Genomic DNA, 21,816 nt, shown 5'->3' with positions numbered 1-21,816 from the left:
TTAACTATTGTCCAAAAGGGATACTTCCTCTCCTTGAAAGAAAAGCCACCTCTAAGAGGCATCCCCCCCCCCCAGAAATCAAAGATATTTCTTACCACAGGTCCTGACAAATCTTCTGAACATGGGTACCATAGAACCGGTCCCCTCAGGATGGAAGGGAAAAGGCTTCTAGTCATCTACTGTTCCTGGTCCCCAAAAAGGACGGACCATGGAGACCTATCTTAGACCTTTCTTTCTTAAATCTGTTCTTACAGGTACCCACCTTCAGTATGCTGTTGCTCTCTAGCCTTCTTCCTCTCATACCAACCAAGGCTTTCATGGCCACATTGGACCTAAAAGAAGCCTATTTGCAAATATCCATCCTACCCTCCCACAGAAAATGTTTACATTTTTCTGGACTCTCCTTTCATTTCCAATTTATTGCCTTGCTTTTTGGTTTGTCCACTGCCCCCAGAGAGTTCTCAAAGTGCCTGGCTCCTGCCATTGCAGAACACAAGGAATTCAAATGTTCTAAGTGTTTTACTGTTGCAGTCATTACATTTGGGTTATCTATTTGCAGGTAGCCATCAGTCGGCCTGATTAACAAAGTCTTGGGTCCTGCATCATTTGCTGTCCCTTCTTCCATGACGTCAGGTGTATAAAATGTGCAGCTGACACCATTATGTCAGTCTTTCTTGCTGTACAGAAGCAGCTCGCAAGTGCCTGTTGGCCGACTCCCTAAATTTTCATTTGAGTTTCCGAACCAAAGTCTTCAACTAAAGCTAAGTACCCCATTGGGGAAACTTTTTCTTGCTGCTTACCAATGTCAGTAAAAGGTAATAATTGCATTACTTGTGGAAAGCAAATACCCAATAAAGATTTTAATTCGTACTGTATTCTTTGTCTAGGCCCTTAACATGATGCACCTTGCTGTTTATTTTGTGTTTTATTTAATTAGCGCACTATCCATTGTCAGTATATTTTCGCTTCTAAATATTTCGGTTCTCTGTTTAGTTATCCAGAAATGTCATCGGTTAGCCATATGACTACCAGTATTACTACCAGTATTACTAAAAAAACGCAAAGATAAAGACAGAGAAAGGCCACCGAAGTTCAAAATTGCAGACTAGGCTTCTAAGCCAGTTGCCAGTTCCCCGGTACTCTGAGGTGCTGTTGCAACCACTGATGCCTGCTACTTCTGATTCGCAGACCTCTACTGAGACCCAGTCGGAGTCCGGTATGCCGTGAGATTCTTCAGCTATGTAACCTGTGGATGTCTCTACCTTGGATGGGTCCGGAGCAGCTGTGCAGTCACCGGCTTCTGAGGGTGTATTCAGGTCTATGGACTTGCATATTAAACTGACGCCTCCTTTACTTAGGCCTAAATCTCTATCCATGTTTAAAAAACTGCCCAAGCCACATGCTCAGGCCTCTATGCCTATAAAACAAATAAGAATGGCTGAAGATCTAAACTCTAATTAGGGGTAGCCAACCCTCCCACCCTTCTAAGAGGCCTAGGACTTAAGTTGATTATGAATCTTCTGATGAGGATTGTTTTTTTTATTCTTCTGATCTGGATTTGCCCTTATCTACTTATGAAGATTCTGATGCGGAGGACTCCATTCCCTGTGCTTCCCTTCCTGAGGATTTTTCTTTTGGGGAAACCTTGCATACCCTAAGGGAGCATTTCCACTGGGAAAGGCAGAATTTTTCTGATTCAAAAAAAGAGGCTTAGGGATTTCCTTCTCCCACCTCCGCATAGGCCTTTAGCTATTCCTCCTGTACTAGACCTTGTTGATGCTTTTTCCGAATGTAGTTTGGCCCCTTATTCCCTGCCTCCTGCTCCCAGATAACCTGACTGATACTACAGGGTCCCTGAGTTTCAAGTTCCTTTTTAAAAAACCCTATTGCAGATCCACAGACTATTTCTCAGGAGCCCCGAGGGCATTAAGGCTTCTACTGCTAAAAATCCTACCCCTTTTGATAGAGACTCCAGGGCGCTGGATAGATGGGGTAAGGTTTACACTTTTGCAGCCTTGGCCATTAGGGCTTTAAACTGCCAGTTTCATATGTTACAGTATCAGCAACATGTTATTGGACTGCTTAAACAGAAAATGTTGATGCCTGACTCTGGAAAATAAAGAATTACAGAATTTAATGCATTCTGCTGAACAAGTTGGAAAACATACTTTGCAATGTGGTTTTGATTCATTAGTGGCCTCTTGCAGGGCTGCTGTTACTAAGTCTGTGCTCAGAAGGCATGCTTGGCTTAAGGAGCAATCTTTGCCTGATCATGTTAAAGCTAAATTGTTGGATTCTCCTTTAAATCAGGACTGCCCGTTAGCCAACAAGGCTGCAGAAGTTCATAAAACCATGGAAGATCAATCTAAATCTATGCAAACTGTTAAAAAGAATTTTACAAGTTCAGCCTCCTAGATTTAGTAGGCAATGGCCCTCTTAAGAATTGGTTCTTTCCAGCCCCTTCCAGGTCTTAAGCCAAACCCAGATGAGCAAAAACCCCAGGTTTCTTTCCCAGGGGAGAGACTGAACTTAGCAGTGGGGGGCCTCCACTTCCAAATCTGGGAATAAGACTACTCCCCCCTATGGTAAAAACTGTCTCAATTAATTCCTTTTAAAATTTCCAAGCACTTATCAACGGACTGCCCCTGTGGGGGGGAAAGATTGCTCTTCATGCAAAGAATTGGGAACTCATTACCCAGGACAAATTGGTTTTAAGTAGTGTCCCAGGGATGCAGATTACACTTCCACATGTTGCCAACACCATGTGGGTGGCTGGACCCACCCCCAAATCAATGGGCAGAGGCCCAAAAACAAGTACTTTCTCTCTTAAGCATGGTGGCTATTCAGCTAGTACCAGAAGAGGTTAAACCGACAAGGTTTTTAAAACTCTAGACTTTTCCTGGTACCCAGAAAAGACGATACATGGTGTCCTATCCTGGACCTGTTTACTCCAAACACCTTTTTTGAGATTCCAAAATTCAAGATGCTGACTATTCACCAATTACTTCCTATGCTAGGCTAAGATGCCTGATTTGGCAACACTAGATATAAAAGAAGCATACCTGCACATCCGAATCAAAGAATCTTGCAGAAGATACCTACGCTTCAAAGCAGGCTGCATGCACTATCAGTTCTCTGCACTGCCCTTTGTGAATAGCCTGGGCGAAGCAGATAAGCCAAAGTGCCTAGCTCCAGTTATTGCATTTTGCAGGCAAAGGAATATTCAAATATACCCATACCTGGATGATTGTCTAATTCAGGCAGAAAGCCAGGGCATACTTTTGAATCATCTGACCTTGGTACAGAGGGTTCTAACTTGTCTGGGGTACACCATAAACGAAAAGAAATCACACCTGGTGCCCATTCAACAAATTATATTCCTGGGAGCAAGCTTGAATACAACTTCTCAGATGGCTTACCTCATGCCAGACAAATTCATTTGACAACCTACTTCAAATAAGTGGCCACAAAAACCCTGCTATCTGCAAGACAAATACTGCAACCCTTGGGGTTCATGGCCTCCTGCATTCTTTTAATTTCGTATGCAAGACTGCATATGAGGAAACTACAGTGGTATCTAAAAAGCTTATGGCATCATTCTCAAGACCTAGAAACAATTATTCCTATCATACCTTGCCTAGAGTTCCTTTGTTAGGCAGAGGCCTGCCACCAAAACAAGAGACTACCTTTCACACCACCCCCTGCCACCGAAACCCTAACAGACGCATCAGACTATGCATGGGGGGCTCACGTAGCAGGGAAGTGCATTCAGGGCAAATGGAACCCAAGTCAAATGCACCTTCATATAAATCAAGAAGAAATGTTAGATGTACAGAATGCTCTGACAGCCTTCAAGGACCACATTCGTCCAGGACAACTAATGGTAAAGCCTGACAACACCACTGTTACATGGTACATACGCAAGCAGGGCGGGAGACATTCTTACCTCCCTCTGCAGACTAGCCATGGCATAGTGTAACAGAGCCTTGAGCTACCAAGTGCATATATAAGCCCAATTTCTGCCTGGAAAATACAGTGGCAGGCGAACTAAGCAGAAACATCATGGACCCCACACAAGTGGAAACTGGAACAAAGGATTTCCAACATGTTGACAAGCAAATGGGGGCGCCCCGATATAGACCTGTTTGCCTCTCCCCAGAACTACCAATTGGACAGATTTTGCACAAGGACTCCCCACAAACAAGCCTGGAAAGTGGATGCTCTGTCCTTCAGCTGGAAAAACCCATCAGTGTATATCCCCCCCCTGCCTCCGCTCTCCCAAAATACTACTAAAAATCAAACCGGACAAACCAAGGATGATTTTGATTGCTCCAGACTGGCCGTGCCAATACAGGTACCCCCTCCTGCGCAGTGTCACGGTCTTCTCCATGCCACCTGCCTCTGACTCCTTCCCTGCTGTCTCAGCAGGAGAACCAGATTCTGCACCCTCAGCTTCTTGCACTGAACCTTGCAGCCTGGCTAATACCTAATCTCTCCTTTACCCATCCCTCAGCAAACCTGTGATGGATATCACTTTGAGGCAAGGAGTTCTAGTACTAGAAAATCTTATGCTGAAAAATGGAACAGATTCTGTGCCTGGAGCCATTCCCAAGGAATGAGCACAGCAGTGCCCAATTTACCTCAGATTTTACAATACTTAACTGAGATGCTTCACAAGGGCCTGTATTTTCCTCCATTAAAATCCATGCCTCAGCCATTTCAGCTCATTTTAACACAACCTCTCTTCTGTCATCCACTGCTCAAGCAGTTTCTCAGTGTGGCCAAAATTTTGAGACCACCCAGGAGAGCTCCAACCCCAGCCTTGGACCTTAACTTTGTCAACTCACTCTACCTCCTTTCGAGCCAGCTGCTACTGAAGACTTAACATTTCTTTGAAAACAGCTTTCCTTTTAGCAGTCACTTCAGCTAGAAGGGTGTCTGAATTACAGGTCCTTATAAAGTGGAGCCTTTCATAATCTTTCATGCGGACAGGGTGTCCCGCAGAACCAATCCATCCTTCATGCCTAAGGTGGTATCCAGTGTGGCTCTTAATCGGTCCATTCATTTGTCAACTTTCTTTCCCAATCCACAGAATGAAAGGGAATGGATACTGCATTCCTTAGATGAGCACAGACAACTTAGGTTTTACTTGGACAGGACTAAACATGAAAAGAAATCTGAACTGCTGCTGGCAGTTGCTGCAGAGGGGAAGGCTTTTTCAAAGCAAGTAATTTCTAAATGGATAAGCCATTGCATTCATTTCTGCTCTAAGCACCATGGAAAACCTATCCCCCAGGGGGATCTGACCTAACTCCACCTGGGCTGCATCTACCTCTACAGCCTTTCTCAGATGCGTCCCTACCAGGGACATCCTAGAAGCTGCTACCTGGAGTTTTGTACTTACTTTCACCAAGCATTATCATTTGCCAATTTTCTCTAAATCCAGAGCTGGCTTTGCCACTGCAGTCTTGCAGGGCCTTATAGCTGGCCCTAATGCTATCTAAATTCCTCCTCCCAACCATTGCTTTGGGAATCTACCCAAATGTAATGACTGCAGCAGTGAAACAAGAAGAACCTAGTACAGTTGTGTACACGTACTGTGGCAGTCCTAGTTACCCTCTCTTCAGCCCTCTAACTTCTTTTGGCTGTACCTTTACTATGCTTAAAAGCCTTTTTGGTGTATTTGCTTTTTTGTTGGAGGGTATATCTTTGTCCTTTTATATTTAGTTGCTTCCCATTAGGGGGGCACCTGACATCTGGGGCAAGAAAAACTAACGTAATGGAGTCTGCTGCATGTTTTATACCCCTGACGACCTGACATGGAAGAAGGGACAGCAACAGACACAGGACCCAAGACTTTGTTAATCAGGCCGACTGAGGACTACCTGCAAGCAGATAACCCAAATGTAATGACTGCAACAGTGAATACATTCTAACATCTATATTTATGGTAAGTGTGCACAACTGTACTATTTATCCCTACCTAGATGACATCCTGCTCCTAGCAGACTGCAAAGAAACCCTTTCATCCCATCTGCAATTCATGTGCTTTCTGCAAAATCTGGGGTTCTCCCTCAACCTTCCAAAGTCTTCCCTGACCCCAGAGCAAGAAAAGATATTTCTGGGCAGAATCAGACTTAATGAAAACCTTTCTACCCCAAGACAAGGTCAGTTCCCTGACCTCCCATTTCAGAGCCCTGCTGCAGACCCAAGTAGTTAACTGCAAGGCAATTCCTAAGGACCCTTGGCCAAATGGCAGCTTACCATCCCTATGCTTCCACTATCCAGAATGCATACAAGAATGCTGCAGTCGTATCTAAACATTTGGTCCAACACTAGCATCCCGTGGAGCAAGAAATCTCACTCCTACCCAGTCTAACGGCAGAGGTCAGCTGGTGGATTCAACAAGTCCAGCTCAACCCGGATCTTCCCCTCCAGCCCTCTCCCCCCAACCCAGGTTATGCATACAGATGCATCAGACTCAGGATGGGGAGCCACTTTGGCTTTCTACAGGGTTCCAGCAACATGGCACCCTTTGTTAAAGGCCAGACAAATCAATGTGAGAAATGACAGCATTCTTCCTGGCTCTGAAAACCTTCAGCCCTCTGCTACTACCAGGTGTTCTCCAAATAGACAACACCACAGTTGTGTGCTACCTCAAACCAGGAGAAACAAAAGCGTACCACCTGTGCAGACTAACCTTACTGATGTGATCTAGCCCCTCACCATAACTTGTCTCTGCAGGCATCCTACATCCCCTCGCAGGACAACAAACAAGCAGACCTAAGAAGGACATCCTCTCCACGGCACGCATGGGTGCTGGACAGGACCGTTTCCTAGACATTGTCCACTGGTGGGGCACTCCTCAAATACACCTGTTTGCCTCTCCCTGGAACAAGCAACTGCACACCTTGTGCACCAAGACCTACTCCCCTCTAGCTTGGAGAGTATACGCTTTTAACAGTTCTTGGAATGGAAAGTTTCTATATGCCTTTTCCACCTTCCCACTAATTCAGAAAGTCCTACTGAAAATCAGGAGAGACTAACCAAAAATGTTGGTGACTCCTCTACTGGTCAGGGCAGCAGTGGTTCCCCCCTACTTCACAATCTAGCCATAGCCAAGGGCAATCACCACAAGTTGCCTATGGTGGACCTTCTGATACAAAAGGGAACCCTCATCCACCCACACCTGCACTTGTCTCTGACAACTTTTAATTCCCTTCAGGCACCACTACTCAGAGGACATGCTTTCAATCCTGAGGAAGGCCAGGAAACCTACTACAAGATCATACCTAGCTAAATGGGGAAGATTTTCAAAATGGTGCTTGGACAAGAAGGGCCCCATGTATTGCAGACCCCCCCCCCCCCCAGTTCTTTCATGTTTGTCAACTAGTAAAAGGTGGACTTCCATATTTTTCAGTAAAATTTCACTTTTCTGCAGTCTCAGCCTGCCTACCACTAGACCCTCCCTTATTAGCCAGGCTTGATGTTGAGCTTTTCTTTAAAGGGGTCTTGCACATTGGGTCTCCATGAAAGCCCATCCCATTGCACTGGGTCCTTAACTTCTTTCTGGAAAAGCTAACCCAGCACCCATTCAAACCTGCCAGGACAGCTCCTCTACAGATGTGTTAATGGAAAACTGTACTGCTAGTGGCCATAACTTTAGCCAGAAAGGTGTCAGAACTACAGGCCTTAATGGCCTGCCCCCCTTATACTTTCCACCAGGACAGGGTAACACTAAGAACTAACCCCTCCTTCATGCTTAAGGTCAACGATTTGTCATTAAACCAATCTGTTCACCTACCCACATTCTATCCTTCTCCCACCGATGAAGGGGAGAGGGTACTTCACTCCCTGGATGTACATAGTTAAGATTTTACCTGGACAAAACAAAATTGGTTAAAATCCAATCAACTCTGTTGCCTTCCACCCCAGGGCTCTGAGTAAGGCATTCTCCAAGCAAACCATGGCCTGTTTGATCAGGGAAGCCATTTGCCTCTGTTACTCACACCAAGGCAAAAAACACCCATTAGATGTAAAAGCTCATTCCACCAGGGTAATGGCAGCCTCCAAAGTCTTTCTCAAAGGCCAGGACACTGCTTCCATTATGTAAGCAGCGACATGGTCCACCATTTACACTTTCACCAAACACTACACGTTAGACAATGTCTCCAGAGCATAGGCAGGATTTGTCAGGGCAATCTTACAGGGCTTTGTAGAATCAGCCTCTTAGTCCTCCACTCTTCCTTCCAGCTAAGCTGTGGTAGTCACCCACAGCAAGAATATTGCAACATAGAAATAGAACATAGAATAGTTTAAAGTCTTACCATAACCATAGATGTCCTTCTCTTGCAGTATTCCTTCTCACCCACCAAAAACCCCCTTCTCTTACTCAGTCCAGCATATCCTTAGGGCCCTGGTATCCTATACCCTACCCTGGGGACCTTGGAAAACCACAAGGTCTCCATGCCCCTATGCCTGACATCACTGGCATCTCCTGCTGGCCCTTCTACTCCTGTTGGGCTCTCAAGTTCTGAGTTCTCTGCGTGCAGATGTCACATTTAAAGCCCCTGATTTATGGCCCTACGTATGACGTCCCACGCAGCTGTAACAGCCAAGCTGAAGCTCTTGTATAGGAGCCAATGTATGGGTCGCCTGAGGTGGGAAATCCCACAACAAGAATACTGCAACATGGAAGAGGGACATCTATGGTTATGGTAAGATTTCACAACTATATCTTCCTGTTTTCTTTACAGATTTCCAAAGTAGGGATTAATTCAAGTTACACTTGGATATACATAGGCAGTTGAGGTTTTTATTTACACAGAACAAAATCTTTCCGCAAGCTTGATGAGTTTGTCTCCTATTCAGAACCATTTCTGGGCAAGCCAATTTCTGAAGTGACCATTGTTTGCTGGATTTCCCAATGTATCATTCGAGCATATTCTGATTGAGGCATTTCCCGTCTGGGTCAGGTGAAAGCCCACTCCACTAGGTCTATGACCACCTCAGCGGCTTTTTGGTCTAGGGTGTCGCTGGATGACATTTGTTCTGCAGCTACTTAGTTCTAATCTCGTACCTTCATATCTCATTACAAATTGGACATTGTATCCAGGAGTAGGGCACCCTTTGGCTCCCCAGTACTCCGGAATATTCTTTCATGAGGGCCACCCAGGTGTTGGTAGCTGGGGAGTCTGTCCCACATGTTGAAGATCAAATGAAGTCAACAACTTCAAAGAAGTTATGAACTCGCCAAAACGTTCCGAGTAGTTAATTTGTCTTCAACCATCAGCCCCCCCCCCCGTCCTTTGCGTCTATATAAATGCTTGTATAGTACTTTTGTGTAAATTTGGACTTTGGTGCCAGTTCCTGCAGAGGGGGAGAGAGGCTGTGAAGCTTGTTTATACCATACCCTCAGGAGGCTATAATCAACTTGATCCCAAGATTTCTACAGAAAGCCAGTAGAGCTGGCTGAAGAGCACTGTTGTCCTCATTGCCCCTTACTGGCCTTTTTGTGTATGGTTCCCCTTCCTCTAGTCTCAACTCAGTAATCCCCCATGGATACTGGATCCCAGTCAGGACCTTGTTTCTCACCTGTCACAACATCAACCTAATCTGCACACCCTAAGACCGCATGGTTTCTCCACTTCTGGTGATTATGCAAAAGTCCATGCTAGCTTCCTGAGTACACATCATAATCTTGGAAATTTTCCACAAAAGGTCTATAACAATAAGTGGAAAAGATTTTTGATTTGGCATCAAAGGAGAATATTGACCAATTTTTAGCTCAGAAGTCAGATTTTTTTATCACTATCATGAAGGCACTTTTCTACTAATAGTTACAGCTAACTGCCATTTCTAGTTTTCATTCAGGAATAGAATTTTCTGCTGTTTTGAGATTATGCAAGGCTTTCATGTGAGGTATCTTTAGACCACTAGTAACATCCATCTCCACCTTGGGGTTTTACAGTTCAAGGTCTCCCTCAAAAGGCTTTCGAACTAGGTGACAGTTGACTTTTAACTTCTTACCTGGAAGACGCTGTTTATGGCAGCCATCGCTTCAGCCAAAAGTGCCTGAATTGCAAGCCCTATCAACCAAACCCCATTGTGTCATTTTTTCATAGACATTTTCTTTAAGGAATAACCTTTCTTTTATATGCCTCTAGTTAACAGAATCCATCATTAACCAGTCAGTTGTTACCCGTTTTCTTTTCAGGTTAGTCAGACAGAGGAGAAGGTTATGGAGAGGTGAATTTAAACTAAGAGATGAAAGGCTAATATAGGCAGCCCAAGATAGTGGGCTACATACATATTGGTTTACAGAGTCCATTAAGCATGTGGGAGAAACTGGTAAATGTAGGTTTTGTAAAACAGCATTGGAAACGCACCTCATTGTTTGCGACATACTAATGGCAGAAGGATTATGTACTGAAAGGTGTAATGTGGCGAGACTGTTGTACTGGGAATTGTGCAAACATTATGGTATTGGAATGGCTGAAAAACACTGGAAATATGAGCCACAAAGCATAATTAAAAATGAAGACTGCATCACATGGGATCACGCATTACCAACGGTTCAAAATATAGATACTAGAAAGCCAGATATAGTGGTCCAGGAAAAGACAAAGTAGCATTGATCATTGAAATCGCCACACCCAGTGACTACAGTGTCCTGCGTACAGAGAAGGTCATTTTATATCAGGATTTGCGAGCACAAACAAGAGCAATGTGGAAGATGCCCAGATATTTCCATTAGTAGTAGGAGCAGCAGGTCTTATAAAATGTCTACAAATAGTATTTAAATATGCTACCATACATGCAACTCTGTACGAATTGGAGGAGGAGTCATTACTAGGCAAATTGTGGGTACTGCGAGGAGCACTTTTGGTTGACAGAGAAACAATTTCCTAAAATTTAATCGTAGATTGACTTGGGAATGGGGTCCATTCCCATCATGGTATTAGAGACCCAAAAGATTTGGAGAAATTAAAATGCATGTTTTATATTGATGATCATAGATAGTTGTTTCTGCACAGGACAAAAACACAAAATCTGATCAACTCTAATAGCTTGGATCAAACAATATCCAAAATAATCTTGACTAAATAGCTAACTGAGTGCCTTTCTACTATTTAATGCCAAAAAGGTATTTAATTACCTCGTCCACCTAAAACTCACTCAGATCCATGACCATGTCTTCAGCCTTTTTTCTGCCAAGGCTTCAATTGATATGTGCTGCGGCCACTTGGTCACTCGTACATTTGTCTCACATAAGTTGGCCTTTGTCTACAGAAGCAGGATGTCCTTTAGGTTCATAGGTTCATACTAGGCTATCTGCCCTAGGGCATTTATAAGCCTAGCCAGAATGTGTTTGGCTTTCGCCACCCATTTTAAATTTATTTTGCTATGCCCTTTTTCGAGGTTAGTATACTGTGCCTCTGTCTAACAGTGACACAGAAGTGATACCCGGGGTAAACCTACGATCTCCCATCCACTCATCAAGATTCCTCTTGAAGAGGGTCAGTGAGGGACTCTGCCTAACCTGGACTGGGATTTTATTCCAGAGTGAAGGGAGCCTCTGGGTTATGAGTCTGTCCCTCGAGCATGTCCCATTTGTTTCAGTGCTGAGGTTCAAGTCTCTCGAGCGCAAAGCTCGATGGGATTTGGATTTTCTGAGGTGCAGCATGTCCATTAATTCCGGGGTCGGACATGGTTTTATACGTCAGGCACAGATCACCTCTGAACAGGCGGTATGCCACTGAGTAGAGCTGGAGTTTCTTTAACCGGGCAGCATATGGCATCTGTTTGAGCCCTTTGATCCTCTTGGTGAGGTACTTTTGGGGTCTTTCCAGTTGCTGCAGGTGTCTTGTCAAGTACATCCCAAAAGGGGCATTGTACTCAATTATGGGCCTGATGAGGGATGAATAAAGAGCCATGATGACCTCCCCTGATCTAGATGTGAATCCCTTCATGATTAGGTGGGCTATATAAAATGTTTTTCTAGCCACTTTGGCCACGTGGTTGTCAAATGAGAGATTGCTATCAACTTGGGTCCCCAGGTCCCTAATTACTACTTCTGTACTTATAAAATGTTGAACAAAAACTTCTGACTCTCCACGTTGCATAAACAGTTTATTCAGAAAAGAAAAGACAAACGGTGAGCGCTTTCGCGTATGCTATGATACGCTTCTTCAGACAGTGTATTAAAAACAAGCAGCATATTTATAGGGAGGCTTAGCCAAAAGACGTATATTTAATTGATTAATTAATCAGTTTGCTGATAATTCAATTAAAACTGAATCATTTTCTATGAAAGGTTTTTAAAGCCACAGAACAAAGTGCAAACCAAAAGAGAAGTATTAAGTAGATTAAATACGGTGAATCATACATATATTTGAGCACATTTTAAAATCACTTAAATGTATATACATTTATTCCATATATAACATTATATAGCGTTGTGTATGGTATATACTCATCTCTTTTTTTCTACCCAGGTTCCCAGGTCCCTAATTACTACTTCTGTACTTAATGAATTACCACCTATGTGGTAATTTGTGGGCACTTTGTTTTTGCCAAAGGGGATGACTATACACTTTTTGGCAGTTAGCTTGAGGCCATGGCTCTGGCACCAGTTGTCTGTTTCTATGAGGCCCTTTTGGAGGATGCTTGTGTCGGCTGGAGAGTCTATTATAGCGCTCAGTTTGCAGTCATCTGCGAACTTGGTCAGCCACAGTCCTTCCGTGTTGGCCTGTACCTCCGAGAAATATATACCGAACAAGAGAGGTCCCAGGACTGAGCCTTGTGGGACACCACTTGTAATTGGTTTGGAGTCTGACATGGCTCCAATTATAACCATGTGGGTACTGTCCTTGAGCCAGTTTGCAATCCATCTAGTGACATAGGGGTTTATATTTAAGCTTGTGAGCTTATCTATAATGCCAGAGTGGGGTGTTGTATCGAAGGCTTTTGCGAGGTCCAGGTAGGCTGTGTGGACCACCTTCCCCTCGTCAATGGCCTTGGTGACTGTTTCAAAAGAAATCAACCAGGTTTAAGAGGCAGGATCTGCCCTTAAAGCCAAACTGGGTAGGATCCAGTGTTTGTAGGTCCCCAATATCTTTATTTATGAGGTCCATGATGATCCTTTCCATAGCTTTGCAGACCAAGCTAGTCAGGCTTATGGGGCGATAGTTTCCAGGATCCGTTGAGGCACCACCTTTATGGAGAGGGACCACTGTTGCTGTACGCCACTCTTTGGGCACATATCCTGTAGTAAGGCTGAGATTGAACAGTAGTTTTATGTTTGGGTTTAGCTCTTCTTGGAGTTCTTGTAGGACGCAGCCCGGGACACCATCTGGTCCCATTGATGCTGTGTTTTTTGCTTTGGAGAGGGCGGCTCTTAACTGAGCATCTGAGATGTCAGGGGGGCAGCACTCTGCTGGGATAGATATTTGCCCTTTTGGTGGGGAGGGGGGGAGAAGTTTGCGCTGAACCTGTCAGCTAGGATGTTGTCAATGTCTGTGGGTTCGGTGTATTTTTTGTCATTTTGGACTAATTCTGAGCATATCTGGGAATTCCCACCCAGGTTCCTAACATAACTAAAGAAAGCCTTGTGATTATCCCTAGTGTCCTGTTCAATTTTTCTCTCGAAGCTGGCCTTAGACAATTTTGTGTGCCCGTAGTTTTTTGCTAATACTGATCAGTGATGCTTTCCCTTTTTGGGATTTTGCTCTATCATTTAGTAGCTTCCTCCTATTGTATAGTTTGTTTATGGCTGGGTTTCACCAGACGGGACGTCTGCCTTTGGAGGATTGGGTCTTGGTTTTATTTGGGATCGCATGATCCATGCATTCCTGAAGGTGTTAATAGAAAGCGTTTATAAAGGATTCTGTGGTCTGGGCCGTATTTTTCACAGGCCCGGGGGCTTTGAAGGATTCCACCTCAGTTTTGAGGAGTGTGAAATTTGCTTTAGAGAAGTTTTTCACTGTGGTTTTCTGGGCAGGGGGTGGGGTCGGGATGTGAATATCCAGTGAGATTAGTTTATGGGCTGGTCTTACCAGTGAGGGGATACACTTCTGGTCTGGAGCGTAGAGTCCCCATGTTGGTGATCAGGTCCAGTATGTTTTCCCCTCTTGTGGGAGTGGTAACAAGTTGTTCCATAGCATTTGAGTTTATAAATTCTAGGAACCTTTGGGCTAGGGTGTTGGAGCTAGAGTAATGCTCCCAGTCTATGTTTGGCTAGTTGAAGTCGCCCAATATAATGGTGTTTGGAGAGACCTTCATATTTTCCAGTGTTCTCAGGAAGGACGAGTGGGGTTCCTGGGTTTGGGAGGGTGGTCTGTAGCAGGCTATAAACTGGAAGGCAGTTTTACCCACTGTTAGTTGCACATGGATAGTCTCTGATGCTTTGTGCTTTGCCACCAACCTAGAGGTGTGGGTATCTTTGAATATCGATACTCCTCTTTTTGTGGTTCGGTCCAAGTTTTGGGGCCGAAAAGCATGGTATGAGGTATAACCTGGTAGTGCTGGGGTGCTCTCGGGAGCCCTGAACCAGGTTTCTGTTACTGCACAGATATCTATGTTCTCCATGCTAAGGAGTGTTTCGAGTGCGTGCATCTTGAGGTTTAGACTTCTGGCATTGAGTAGCATTACTCTTAGTTTCTTATCCCTTGTGATACCTATGGAGGTGGGTTTGTCTTTTGAGCCTTGCCTAATAAAGGCACTATGGGGGTAGCAAGAGCCTTTGCCAATATCCGAAAGCCCAGGGGTGACAGGTGCAAGCCGTCCCTAGCGAAGCATCGTGGCTTGTCGAGCATATCATCCCAAGCTGACAGGCATTGGATCCCCTTTGAATGACACCAGTACTTAAGCCAATTGTTGAAATTGATCATCTTGTCTTCATATTGTGGCATCATTCTTGGTGAGGGTAAGATGCTACTCAAGGTCAGGGTCATACCGGCTTGGGTTACATGCTCAGAGAGCTCCTTTATGTCTCTTCATGTAGTCTAGGGAGGTACGTCTCAGGTCATTCACACCAGCATGGACAATGACTGAGTCATACTTGTACTTGCCTTGGAGTGACCTGAGTGCTTGTGTTGTGGCGGATCCTAGCGCCCGACAGGCTGCTCACAGTGACCCTCTCCTTGTTCAGCCTGGTGAGCGGGACGTCAGTGTCCCTGACGATAGTCACCTATTAGAAGCGCATCAGGTGTGTTTAGTCTTAAGGGCTGTGACTGTTTGGCCCACTGGCTTTGTGAGATATGTGTTGCACGTGTTTTGTTTTGGGGTAGCGGCTGCTTGGGTGTCTGCTTTGGAGGTCTCTGCTGCTTCGGCAGATATTCACAGCCTCCGAGTATGTTTTTGTGTGATTATGTGTTTGGTTTGCTGCCGTGGTAGGTCTGTGTGAGACTGGAATTGTAGTGAGTGTTTTTTTTCTCCTTCTGACTGGTTATGCTAGTACTGAGTTGAGAGAGCTTAGCCTCCAGTTTAGCTATATGGTTGTATCTCTCATGTGTTGGAATTTGTTGGGAGGAGGAGAGGGTTGTCTGTGTACATGAGGCAGTTGTAACATTGCCTCAAGATTCCCAGATTCACCAGCTGGACCGGAGAGGAGATTGACAACTGACCTTTGGACATGCTTGAATAATATTGTGAATTCCTTAATTGAAAACCAGGGCCAGTGGGGAGTGGGGGTGTAGTGCTTTTAATTTTTAGTGCTGACTTATATAATTGCTTTAGTGAGCAAGTGCCAGGTGACTTAAGTGCAATGTGTTACAGGTAACTTAAATGCAAAAATGACAAACAGTAACTTTCTTTCAAGTGAAACAAGGAAATAAGTACAGTAAGCAATGCAGATAACACTAGTGATCCACAGAAGCGCTGAGAAGCCGCATATTAGGTGGAATTAGCGTTCCAGGGAAATAACAAGCAAACAAACAACAAGCATATAAACAAAGCTAGATTCAGCAGGCCTGGATCTAGTCTGTGCTACAGCAAACAAGGTGTACCAATTTCAGTAAGATACAGTTCAAATATTCAGGCACTAAACCTTTAACCAGAAATTCCCAGCTCAGAAGGGCAGGGTCCAGCCTCTTCTCCCACAAGAGTGCAGACCACAAACTTTCTTAATGTAAAATAACTGGCCTGAAGCCCAAGTGCTTAAACCAGAACTAATGCACTTTAAGAATAACAGACACTGGGCTCTCAATCAGCAGTTCCCAACTGCTAATTAACTAAATCAAAATCTAAATCAACTTTAGATTGACAGTGCTCTGGAATATCTGTCCTTGGGGGCCACCCAAGAGTTATGTTGCTGGTGACTGTGCCCAATGAGGGAGGAAGAATGAAAAGGACATTAATGTTGTCCATTTTCATTCATCCTCACTTCCCTCCCATCCATCCCCCAGCCTAGGTTTCTTAGAAAAGTTAGAGGATTTTGGAATCGATCGGGTAATGGTTTTAGCCCCACATTATTTGATTTGTTCCATTTCTTTATTGTGTAAGGCAGCAAACTTTATCTTAGGGGTTAGAAGGTATGATGCATTAGGGGAGAGGGAGGAGCTTGCGACTTTGGTCCTAAAGTCATAAATACTGCTGAATCTAATTCAAAGACCCAACTGTGAGGAAGAATGAAAATGGATAATACAGATGGCAAGTTAAGTAACATCTGTCTGTAATATGTTTAAGTGGTATATTTTGGGTAATTGTTAGCATTGGTGATAGGTACAGTCTCAGCCCTGTAAAACTTGAATGTGAAAGTGGCAGGTTCCATAAATTACATTCTGCTTTGAAGCAGCTATAATAAATATGTTTGTATGCTATCCTTAAACTATTGGGAGAGCTAATCTTTTTCTTGGATCAGGATGCTGCATCAGGTGACCTACCTCACTTAACTTCAAATTGTTCCACTGCGGTAAGTGTATAAATACGTCCTTTTTTCTTTGGACTGTGACACTGGTGCTGACATGCTTGTGTGGGCCCTGACACCTACTGTTTTTAAAGCCACACGTCTTGTTTTTTGAGACTGCCTCTCCATTGGCTGCTTGTATGTCATCCCTTACCAGATGTTCCTGCTGCTTTGTACCAGGATGCCACTTCCAAGGCATCCATTTCTGATGCTTGGCTCCACTTCACTTCTTAGGAATAGCAGATGTTAAGTGGTCAGTCTCGCCTTCATTCTTGCTGGATGGGTTCGGAGCCAAACCTTGCCTCCGACTCAGCCTAATAGTAAAGCTTGAGCTATTTTTACCTGCTCGAGGCTATCCTGTGTCCCATAATGCTAGGCGTCATATACCCAGATCTTGTTTGCCGCTTCTGCTATGAGGTTGCGTTTTTCACCAGCTCCAGGTCGTATTAAAAATTTTTATATTTGCAGTTTTTTGTAAATTTTCTCTTAATAGTTTTTGTCCTAGTAGTGTATCGACTAGATGTCCTTCAAGGATGCATCTGCAGTCATAACATATGGGTTGTCCTGCCTCAGGCAGCCCTTCGGTCAGCCGGATTCCAAAGTCTGGGTCTGGCCTCGGCTGATGTCGCACTTTCCCCGACATCAGAGCGTCTGGGGTATAAATGCATCAGCCGACGCCATTTTCCTCAGTCTTTCTTGCCGCGCGGTGCCTGAAGCAGAAGCTGTTCGCAAGTGCCGGTCGGTCGGATCCAGTGATTTCAGCTACCGAAGACTTCGAAAAAGCTAAGTACCCCGTTGGGGACTCTTTCTTGCCTCAGCCGATGTCAGATAAAGTAAATAATTGTTTAACTTGTGGGAAATAAATACCTCATAAGGATTTCCATTCCTACTGCCTTCCTTGCTTAGGCCCAGACCACGACGTGTTGTCCTGTTCGGCCTGTGCTTCCTTCAACCGACGAACTCTTAGACGTCGGTCGGAGTTTGCAGAGGAATTTTTTGGGGCTACTTTTGCATATAAAATGCCGTCGGAGACTCCCGACATCACATTTGGTGAAAAAACGGAAGGACAAGGACCGACACTCGTGGCCCGCGGTTTCGGCTGAAACCACAGTAAGGCTTACCGCGAGTGTCTCTGTTTCGGCCGAAACAGAGTCCTCGAAGATTCCTTCATCCGAATCCACTCAACTGACCACCGCGGCCCGGGAGGCCCCGGCTAAGTCGGCTACCGAGCTAACTACCGAAACCAGTGTCCAGGATATGTCCGACACCATACCTTTGGACATATCTACTCCTGCACGTGGGGCAGCTAGGCCCCCTGCTTCTATGTCCATTAAGGCCTTTTCTTGGGCTAAAGCTGCTAAACTTTCTAAAGCTTTGCCTCCCAAGACTACCTCCCAGAGGCCTTCCTCTTGTTCTCAGATCCTCAGCCTTGCAGAGGACCTTATTTCTTTAATTAGAGGTTCACAACCTCACCCGGACACGGCCTCTCACCCTCCACCAGACAAAAGGCCCAGGACTGAGCCTTCTGACCCACACTCTTCAGATGAGTCCATGGATGGTTCTGAGTTGTCAGACCACCAGGAGGAGGCTTATTTGCCCTAGGAGGATTCTGATGCTGGAGAAATCTATCCCTTTGGCCTCCCCTCCTGAAGAGTTTTCCTTTGGTGAGACTCTACACTCCATGAGAGAGCATTTTCAATGGCAAGGTCAGGATTTCTCCGATTCTAGAAATAGATTAAGGACCTTTTTACATTTGCCTCAGCATAGGCCCTTAGCTATACCTCCTGTTTTTAATGTAATTGATAAGTAGAAAAAAGCTGCAGGTACTCCACGACAAACGAAGCCAACCAGTTTCATTAGAAAAACACCGCTTTAATCAAATGAGTAAGCGCTTTCACATCTATACAATATGCTTCATCAGACTTCAAAAAGCAGAACAAACAACCAGTTTAAAACCATTACAGGTCATCTATTAGACCAATGATGCATGAGGTGCAATAATTCAATCTATCACCATGGAAACAATTAAACAAATTGAAAATGTTAAAACATTAGAATGTTTGAATGCTTCAGTATATTCGAAGAATTTTTATACTTTAATATATTCAAAAAACTCACAAAATACTACTATAAAAAGCCGTATAAAAACACTAATACTAATAACACTAATAAAAACACCTAAAGATGCACTGATGTATCTTTATACTTATTATAATGTAAAATGATGAAATAAATGAATACAAATATAATTGTAAGAAAAATAAAAAAACTCTAGTGTGGTAACGGGCGATCAACAAGGAAAGGTTTCAGGCTGACCCTATCATTGAGACCATGTCCCAAGTCAGCTCGCAGCCTGATGATCCACTTCCCTTTCTGTGAAACCAATGACATTCCCCGATCTCATGGTGGTGTGTATAAGCTCCAAAACCATAAACATAAAATTGTGTGGTGCCATGAGTCAAGACATGTCTCGCTAGGGCGTTGTTCTCATTTTCTCTGTTGATGGCATACAAGTGCTCTCTTATCCTCTCCCTGAGGGTCCTATTGGTTTTCCCCACATAAAAACTGTTACATTTCTTACAAATAGCTAAATAAACTAGATTCCTAGTCTTACAATCAGCATAATGACTAAATCTGTATGTTGCATTAGAATCTGGATGTATAAAGATATCACTACTATTAATAAATGCACACTGATTACAACTGAGACAGGGAAAGGTGCCCTTCCTAACTGATAAATGTTGTTAGTGGTATTCCTTTCATAACAAAGCATATTTCTGATGGATTTGGTATTTTTATAACAGAACGAAGGGACAGAACCTACTAGATCCTTCAACCTGTCATCCAGTTGTAATATCCCCCAGTTCTTTCTAATAACATCAGTTATACTTTTATTTCTGTTAGTATAAGTTACAACCATTCGTTTATTCTTTTTAACAGGTCTCTCATCTATAGCTGTTTCTGCCATATTCCTTCTAATATATGGTAGTGCCATGCCTTCACGCTCTACATTTTGTAAAGTGGACAAATCCGTATCGTGATACCCTCTAGCTGAAAAATCTTCACGTAAATGTATTAATGTCAACGCAAAATCAGAATCATTGCTGACTAGACGTGAACAACGCGTGGCTTGATTCTTAATGATATTTCTATGAATGTGTGGGGGATGCATACTGTCTCGATGTAAATATGCATTTCGCCTGCAAGGTTTCCTATATATGTTTGTGTCAAGTCTACCTTAAAAGATCCTACGTTTATGCCAAAGGTGGTATCCAGTGTGGCTCTAAACCAAACTATTCACCTGCCAACTTTTTATGCTAAACCACAGAATAAAGGGGATAGACTTCTGCTTTCTTTGGGCATTCACAGGCAGTTACGCTTCTACTTGGACAAAACCGAAGCTTTCAGAAAATCTGAACAATTATTGGTAGCATATGCTGCAGGAGCACAGGGAAAAGCCATTTCAAAACAGACTATTTCAAAATGGATAGGACATTGTATACGTTTCTGCTACACATACCGTGGAAAACCTGTACCTAGCAGCATTAGATCTCACTCCACCAGAGCAACAGCCACTTCAACTGCCTACCTTAGAGGAGTGCCTGCCAAGGATATTTTGGAAGGAGCAACTTTGAGTTCTGTATATACCTTCACCAAGCTTTACCATCTGCCTCTATACTCTAAATCTAGAGTTGGCTTCGCCACTGCAGTGCTGCAGGGCCTTGTAGCCACCCCTAATGCCTTGTAGAACCAGCCACCCTACCTCAGCTTTTGGATTCTACCCAAGTATAATGACTGCAGCAGTGTAACATGAACATAGTACAGTTTTGTACCTACCATAAATGTAGATGTTAGTATATACACTGCTGCAGTCCAGGTTACCCTCCCTCCTTCCCCTCTTACTGGCTGGTATGTACCTATGTCTTCTACCCTTTACTACCTATGGGGAGTATTTGCTGGTAGCTGTAAGTTGTTGTTTGCTTTTCTTATGTATGTTTTATTAGTAATTAGAATTGCCTACCTACTTAGAGGCACCTGACATCTGGGGCAAGAAAAACTGAAGAAAATGGTGTCTGCTGCATCTTACATACCCCTGTCACACTGACTTCAGGGAGAAGGCGACAGCATCCGACGCCGGACCAAGACTTTGGAACTCAGGCCAACTGGGGAATTTGCTGATGGCAGGATAACCCAAGTGTAAGGACTGCAGCAGTGTATACACTCTAACATCTACATTTATGGTAGGTACAAAACTGTACTTTCTGATGCCTTGGCTCATCTGTGCTTCCATCCAGAGGGTGGCTTATTTTATACCTTTTTCCCTTCCCTCATGGTCATTGTTTGAGGGCAGCTCTCCTTTTTGTACCACACCTTCCCTTAGGGAGTGTCAGCAAGTGCCCTACACAGGAGGGGCACGCCTGTCCCTTTTCTGGAGCTCCAGTCGGCTGAGCCTCCAAGCTGAACCTGGGTCGCCTGGGCAGTAGTCTGGGTTTAGCTCCCACGAATCTAGGCTTATGTTTTAGATGAACTAAATCACTCTTGCATAGAATTTCTACATATATATTTTTTATTAATTTTATACAATGCTGAAATAAGTTTATTCACCTATTGAAGTGTAATAGTTTTATATATTTTATGGCAATTTCATTATCTTGTAAAATGAGAGAAATTTAAATGGAATGTATAAGTTTTAACATTTGAGTTCATTCAAACAGGTTATTTGGCCGTTTGAAATACGAAATTGAATTTTATTGGTTTTAAAATGTAGAAACCGTATAAATACAATTAATGGGTTGGGAGGCTTGTATCTGAAGTTTGGGTATTTTCGGACGAAAACTCAAATGTAATATAAGGCGTTCATGCTGTTATGTTAACAGAAGATTTCTTTAATAAAGGAAAGAGTTGCACTC

General features: G+C 43.8%; 1 protein-coding gene across 1 annotated transcript in view; it reads left to right on the top strand.

Annotated features, from left to right (window-relative positions):
• Positions 1–21,816, top strand: part of LOC122801252 (eukaryotic translation initiation factor 4 gamma 1-like) — a 2,968,223-nt gene that overhangs the window by 1,181,585 nt on the left and 1,764,822 nt on the right. The gene's annotated exons all lie outside the window — the stretch shown is intronic.

This window comes from Protopterus annectens, chromosome 4.part1, assembly GCF_019279795.1.
Source record: "Protopterus annectens isolate FY-2018-M chromosome 4.part1, PAN1.0, whole genome shotgun sequence".
Classification (NCBI taxonomy): domain Eukaryota; kingdom Metazoa; phylum Chordata; order Ceratodontiformes; family Protopteridae; genus Protopterus; species Protopterus annectens.
This window is presented reverse-complemented; position numbering and strand designations above follow the sequence as displayed.